The sequence below is a fragment of the Bison bison genome, unplaced genomic scaffold, assembly GCF_000754665.1.
Source record: "Bison bison bison isolate TAMUID 2011002044 unplaced genomic scaffold, Bison_UMD1.0 scf7180017858770, whole genome shotgun sequence".
Classification (NCBI taxonomy): domain Eukaryota; kingdom Metazoa; phylum Chordata; class Mammalia; order Artiodactyla; family Bovidae; genus Bison; species Bison bison.
Genome location: NW_011489342.1, coordinates 1,921,730 through 1,928,870, shown reverse-complemented (window position 1 = coordinate 1,928,870; position 7,141 = coordinate 1,921,730).

The window sequence follows — 7,141 nt, the reverse complement described above, 5'->3', positions numbered from 1 at the left end:
TCTGTCTTCAGAGCACATCATTACAACCCCTGCTTCCTTTGTCACATCTCCTACTGCGGACTCATCCTCCTGTCTCCCTCTAAGAAGGACCCCTGGGACTGCACTGGGCCCACCCAGTTAATCTATGGTAATATGCCCATCTCAGGACTCTTTTGATTTATTTTTTACTGGATATAATTGCTTTACAACATCGTGTGAGTTTCCTCTGTACAACATTGTGAGTCACTTGTGTGTAACATTTATCCCCTCCCTCTTCATCTCAAGAGTCTTAACATAATCATGTCTGCAGAGTCCCTTTCTTTGCCGTGTAAGGTAACATATTCACAGGTTCCAGGGTTTAGGGTGTGAACATCTTCAGGAGGCCGTCACTCAGCCTCCTGTGGCTGAGTTTTCAGAATCCCTGTCATGGAGCTTTGTTGTTTTTCTCTAGAGGCCATGGGAATGGACCACTTTGTGATGGAGGATACTTATGATTCAAAATGTGTAATTTAATTTCCATGATTCAGGAGGTTCAAGGGCTTCCTTTGTTTGCATTTTCTTAAAGACAGGGGTATAGAATTCTGAGAGGCCACAGAACACTGGAGAGATGAAAAAAATCTGAAAAATAAGGCCTTTTAGAACTCAGAAAAAAAATGAAGTCGCATTCTTTTTTTAAAAAAACTATTTATTTATGTGGTTACACTGTGGAAAATTCTGAGAGAGATAGGCATACCAGACCACCTGTCCTGCCTCTTGAGAAACCTATATGTGGTCAGGAAGCAACAGTTAGAACTGGACATGGAACAACAGACTGGTTCCAAATAGGAAAAGGAGTATGTCAAGGCTGTATATTGTCACCCTGCTTATTTAAGTTATATGCAGAGTACATCATGAGAAACACTGGGCTGGAGGAAGCACAAGCTGGAATCAAGATTGCCGGGAGAAATATCAATAACCTCAGATATGCAGATGACACCACCCTAATGGCAGAAAGTGAAGAACTAAAGGGTCTCTTGATGAAAGTGAAAGAGGAGAGTGAAAAGTTGGCTTAAAGCTCAACATTCAGAAAACTAAGATCATGGCATCTGCCATCTATCTGCCATGACTTCATGGCAGATAGATGGGGAAACAGTGGCTGACTTTATTTTTCTGGGCTCCAAAATGACTGCAGATGGCGATTGCAGCAATGAAATTAAAAGACGCTTACTCCTTGGGAGGAAAGTTATGACCAACCTAGACAGCATATTGAAAAGCAGAGACATTACTTTGCCAACAAAGGTCCGTCTAGTCAAGGCTATGGTTTTTCCAGTGGTCATGTATGGATGTGAGAGTTGGACTATAAAGAAAGCTGAGCGCTGAAGAATTGATACTTCTGAACTGTGGTGTTGGAGAAGACTCTTGAGAGTCCCTTGGACTGGAAGGAGGTCCAACCAGTCCATCCTAAAGGAGATCAGTCCTGGGTGTTCATTGGAAGGACTGATGTTGAAGCTGAAACTCCAATACTTTGGCCACCTGATGTGAAGAGCTGACTCATTTGAAAAGACCCTGATGGTGGGAAAGATTGAAGGCAGGAGAAGGGGACGACAGAGGATGAGATGGCTGGATGGCATTACCGACTCAATGGACATGAGTTTGGGTAAACTCTGGGAGTTGGTGATGGACAGGGAGGCCTGGTGTGCTGCGGTTCATGGGGTCACAAAGAGTCGGACATGACTGAGCGACTGAACTGAACTGAACTGGATCTTATCTGTGGCATGAGAATCTTCGATCTTTGTTGCAGCATGTGGGATCTAGTTCCCCAGCCAGGGATCAAACTTGGGCCCCCTGGATTGGGAGTGCGGAATCTTAGCCACTGGGCCACCAGGGAAGTCCTGCTCTCTTACTCTCTTAAACATACACACACATACACGTGCACCATCTTTTTTTCTTATTCTTTCTCTCTCTCAATGCCAAGCAACCCAGGAAAAGAAGCTGTTTCCATGCCTAACTTTGCTGAACTTTAACTGGGAACACCAAGTTTGCCAAAGGTCTCCATCCACCACCTTCAATAGTGTGCAGTAATGGGGCTCCACCCCTTTCAAGACTATACCATCCTCCCCCTTTATCCATGGGGGATACATTCCAAGCCCCCCAATAAATGCCCAGTACCCTGGTTAGTACTAAACCCTATATATACTATAGTTGGGGTGGGGTGGGGAACTATGGTATTGAAGGGCAACAGTTTTCCTTAATCACTGGGGTCTGGAAGAGACAAGGATGCTCTTTATGTTGACAGTTCAAGGAATCCTATCATCAGTCATCAACCCGGATTTTGTTTCTTGTTTCTGGCCTCATTTTGTAGGCCAGACCTGCCCAGATACAGAAGTCTTTTCTTTTCCTTACCTTTAATGATAAAGCTGGTTAGAAATCACCACAGATTTGTGAATGGGCTTACTGTGAGTGCCTATGGACTGTGCAATTTATTATTATTGCTAGCAATTTCCTTTGAGGACTCTGTTTTAATGGAAATATCCCTTTTTTGCAGACACGACAGTCTTGATGGGGATGTACTTGGTCATTTTGTATCATCCAAAAGGTCCTCACACAAAAGTAGGCCCATAAAGACTGTCGCAGGTGAAAGCCCCGCTGTGGCTTCTGCTTGGGAGAAGACGGACAAACTTCCAATGTCAGAGCCTTCCTTGGACACGAAGAGGATGGGAGAGAAGGTCAGGCCAAAGTCTGGCCTGATTGTCCGAGGCATGATGGCCGGGCCCATTGCCAGCTCCCCACAGGTGGGCCTCATGCTTGAGCTATGAGCATGATGAGCTATGAGCTATGATGCTTGAGCCTGATGCTCTGAGCATGGAAATTGAGGACAGGCATGGCTTAAGGGGTGCCTGGGTTTATTTAGGGTGCCCCACAAGACAGCTCCAGAAGGGAGGATGTATATCATGGGATGGGCAAGAACAAGGGGCCTTTTATCATTCCCTAGCTCTACTGCCAGCTCTCTGTGGGGCCATGGCCTCATCACCTTCCCTGCCCTCAGTTTACCCATCTTATCAACTAGGTGGTTACCATGGTTCTATGTTCCTTTGCCGAGTGAGAACACATCGACCTAGGTTTATTTTTGCAGTTCAGGAGTGGGGGACCCAGCCAAGTCTAGAGAACGTACTTTTTATTTTTAAAAACATGATAGTGAAAAGAGGAAAAAGAAATCCCAATCCTTATAGTTTGGTTTTGCTTTAAAAAAATTCTAAAAATTTAACACTGATGTTTTATAGACTCTCTTAAAGAGAGGCGATGGTAGGCTCCTGTCAGGTGGGAAACTAAAGCAAAGGAGAGAATGAATGTAAAAAGAGTTTGTAAAACTTTAAAAGAGAAACAGAACAACAAAGGAAAATCAAACACCAAACTCATAGTGTACTGTCAGTCAAATCAGGGAGCCTAAGCAAACCAAAAACAGGTCATCTGTGTCCACGCTGGTCACCCCACTCTCGGGGCAGCATGTGTACATGCAAGTGAGGCTCCAGGGGCAGCGCTGTTCTTCCAGCTCATCTGGAATTAAAGGCAAAAAGCAGTGGACCCTCTCTCCGCCCCTGCCTACATCTCGTGAGATTTTTGGACAAGGTCTTTAAAGGTCTTTTGGACACGGTCTCTTGGCCATGGTCTTGTTTGTTAGACCAGGTGTCCGAGACACCTTTGAGATCTGGAATTTCATGGCTCAGAGATGATCATGCAATTGGAAAAGGGAAAAGTTTCTTCATTGTCTTTTCAGAAAACTAGGGGTATTCTTTACTATTACATCAAAGCTAGACAAGTTGTTTCTTAATGTGGAATCTGAAACCTCCCAATGAACTTTTTGTGTGTTATCAGTTTTCATTGGTTTGTTTTGCACTTTGAATGAATCTTTTACCACCGCATGGCTTAATAACACGATGCATTGGTCACCTGAAAGTTATTGTTTTATGAAGTTATATAGATCCTCTGAATGTTGACACATTTCATTATACAAGAAACCATAAAAAAAAGTCACATTTGTTAATGTCATCACTCAACTCATCAGAAAGTTTTTAAGTATCCAGAAGCCCTCAAGTTCATAATGGTAAACATGTTTCTCCAAATTCTGATTTTTAAGGTAACTTGTATTTGATCACTGGCAACAATATATCATTTGTTTCCCTTGAGTTCAATTTATTTTCAAGAAAATGCCTGCCAAGGACCTGTCTGAATTAACCGTAGTTCATCTGTCAGTGGTTCCATGAAACACAGTAGCAAGTTCAGCTCACAGCTCAGATGGCTGCATATAGGGCTTTGCCTAGTCACAGCCGTCATCATCTGTATCCCACACAATGTTTATATATATATCTCCTACTTTGTCACACAGACTATTAAAGAGATGTCTAACACAGGATCAAGATCGGAGGCAATTAACATTTTCTGTGCATCAGCAAGGACATTCTTAAGTGAAATTAGCATGTTTATTGTAAGTGCGGTTGAATACCTCGAGCACTGGTATAGTTGGGTGCCGCTGCCTTGATTCGTGCTGAAGGTCAGCAGGTTTTCCCACCAGTGCTTTTGGATCATCACTGCAAGCATCAACATGGTGAAAAACGCACATCATATCTTATTATTATAATGAAAATAGTTTTGAGCTCTCTGAAAGGGTTTGGGCAGGGACCCCTAAGGTTGATGGGCTATACTTTGAGAACTGGTGGACCAGATGAATGTTAGGGTCCTATCGTACCATGACTTGCTTTTTTATATATGTATTTATTTGTTTGGCGGTGCCGGGTCTTAGTTGCGGCACGAGGGATCTTCGATTTTCATTGTGGCATGAGGGATCTTTAGTTGTGGCATGTGGGATCTAGTTCCCTGACCAAGAATTGAACCTGGGTCCCCTGCATTGGGAGCGCAGAGTCTTAGCCACTGGACCACCAGGCAGGTCCTGCCTACCATGACTTTCGAATCATCAAGTCTGTGCAGTTCAGTCCCCTTCAGTACTGAGGTGTGAGGGCGAGGGCTTGGACCTGCTTTACTACTGAGAGATTGCCACAAACTCCTTCCCAAAGAAGAAGCAGTTCTCCTCTGAGGTGTTTTTTTCCCCTGGGGTATCTGAATCTTGTGAAGGGACACTAACGTGGCATTTCCCCAGGTTTTCTGGAAGGTGTTCTGTGGGCTTTTGAGTGCTTTGGCCATACAAGAGAAAAGAGCGAGGTTTGCTAGGTATTGCATCATTTTTTACCTCTAGGTCAGCTCTGCACTTTCGAAGGATGAGTAAGAGGCTGGGTTCCCTGCCCTTGGCCGGAAGTTTGGGTCTCCTTGGGAACAATGACTAATGTTTTCTTTGCTCTGTGGCAAGGAATGCCCTGGGTGGCTTTCGGAAGAGGTTTATGGTGCCTAGTAATTTCCACTGGGTGGGAACAGGACAGAATTAGATGTTCTTTTTTTGGCACAGGCTTTACCATTTGGCTCAGGATTATTTCTGGAATTGCTGAGATCCAGAAAAAGCTCAGCAGGTGTATTTTTGTCCCCTCCCTCTACTCCTCCACCTCAGACGGGTAACAACGTGAGTTCCCATTTTACTGGTTAATGATTGATAGAGAGGACACTTCAGTTGACTGCTCTGAAGTTCCTGCATTTTGAAAGTGAGCAAGACTTGATTGCTTACTAGGTATAGGTCACTGAACTGGGAAGCTCTGGGGACAGCAGAGAGGAAGGAATAACGGCCTCCATCACTTGGTCTACTGGCAGGAAAGGGTAGGGCCGTGAGTATGCGGGGACAGGGGCAAAGATACTAAGCAGTGGCGTTGTAACATTTGCTGGCTGCTTCAAGAGGTTGGCTCTGTGCTACTGCCGTACATGGGTCTGGGTCTTTCCTTTAGCCCTCACCGTGGTCTTGTGGGAAGTCAGCACTGCAGGTCCCCAATTGTTTATCCAAAACCTCTGGGCCAAATGTGCTTTGTAATTTAGATTTTTTTTTTTTAAACTTCAGAAAGGAAATACAGTGCATAAACCACGTACCACAGAACGCCCGAAGTAGGGTTTGATGTAGCATCCCATAAACAAAACATATCTGCCACAAAGCATATGAATATTCATGCTTGAAAAAAGACCACAAGGGAATTCCTACAATCCAGTGGTTAAGGTTCCTCACTTTCACTGCTGAGGGCCTGGGTTTGATCCCTGGTCAGGAAACTACGATACGCCAAGCCCCATGGTGTGGTGGGGTAAAAAAAAGACTACAAGTAACTTCATAACAACTAAAAAGAATTTGCCATAGGATTCCAACAGAAATGTTCACTTTTTAGAGGTTTTGGGGTTTAGAAATTACAGATAGCAGATTGTAGACAGATTAGATTACAGGAAGGGCAAGTGAGGAACAAAGAAGTTCAGTGACTTGTCACAGGGGACATAGCTAGCAGGTGGCGATTCAGGAATTAGAATACATCTGACCCTGGATGGAGAAGGCAACGGCACCCCACTCCAGTACTCTTGCCTGGAAAATCCCATGGATGGAGGAGCCTGGTAGGCTGCAGTCCATGAGGTCGCTGAGGGTTGGAAACGACTGAGCAACTTCACTTTCACGCATTGGAGAAGGAAATGGCAGCCCACTCCAGTGTTCTTGCCTGGAGACTCCCAGGGACGGGGGAGCCTGGTGGGCTGCCGTCTATGGGGTCGCACAGAGTCGGACACGACTGAAGTGACTTAGTAGTAGTAGTAGCTGACCCTGGAGCTCTCTCTAAGGGGTGTGGGATGGGGCTGAGGCATGCTCCTGGGGTTTATGCTCGTGGGGTGCTGAGAAAGCATGAGAGAAGTGGGGCCCCTGAGAGTCTCCTCAGAGGGTAGGTAGAATTTTAAGAGAAGGACTTGAGGATGGAAAAAGTGAGAAGGGAACATCATAGTCTTGAAGTAGGTTATTTCCCACCTCCCTCCAAGGGGATCCTCACCTCTGCTTTTGTCCTTGTCCCTTTCAGGATTCCCTCCGCAAACGCTCACTGAGGCGGTCCCCGGCCTTGAGCAGTGCTACCCAGCCTCACAAGGAAGGGAGCCCACAAGAGCCCGAGCTCTCTACTCACACCTCCACCTGTCCCACCCCTTTGGAGGGACCAGCTTCCAGCACCGCCTCCACCTCTAGGAGCCCTCAGGGCCCGCTCAGTGAGCTAACCTGGGAAAAGCAGAGAAC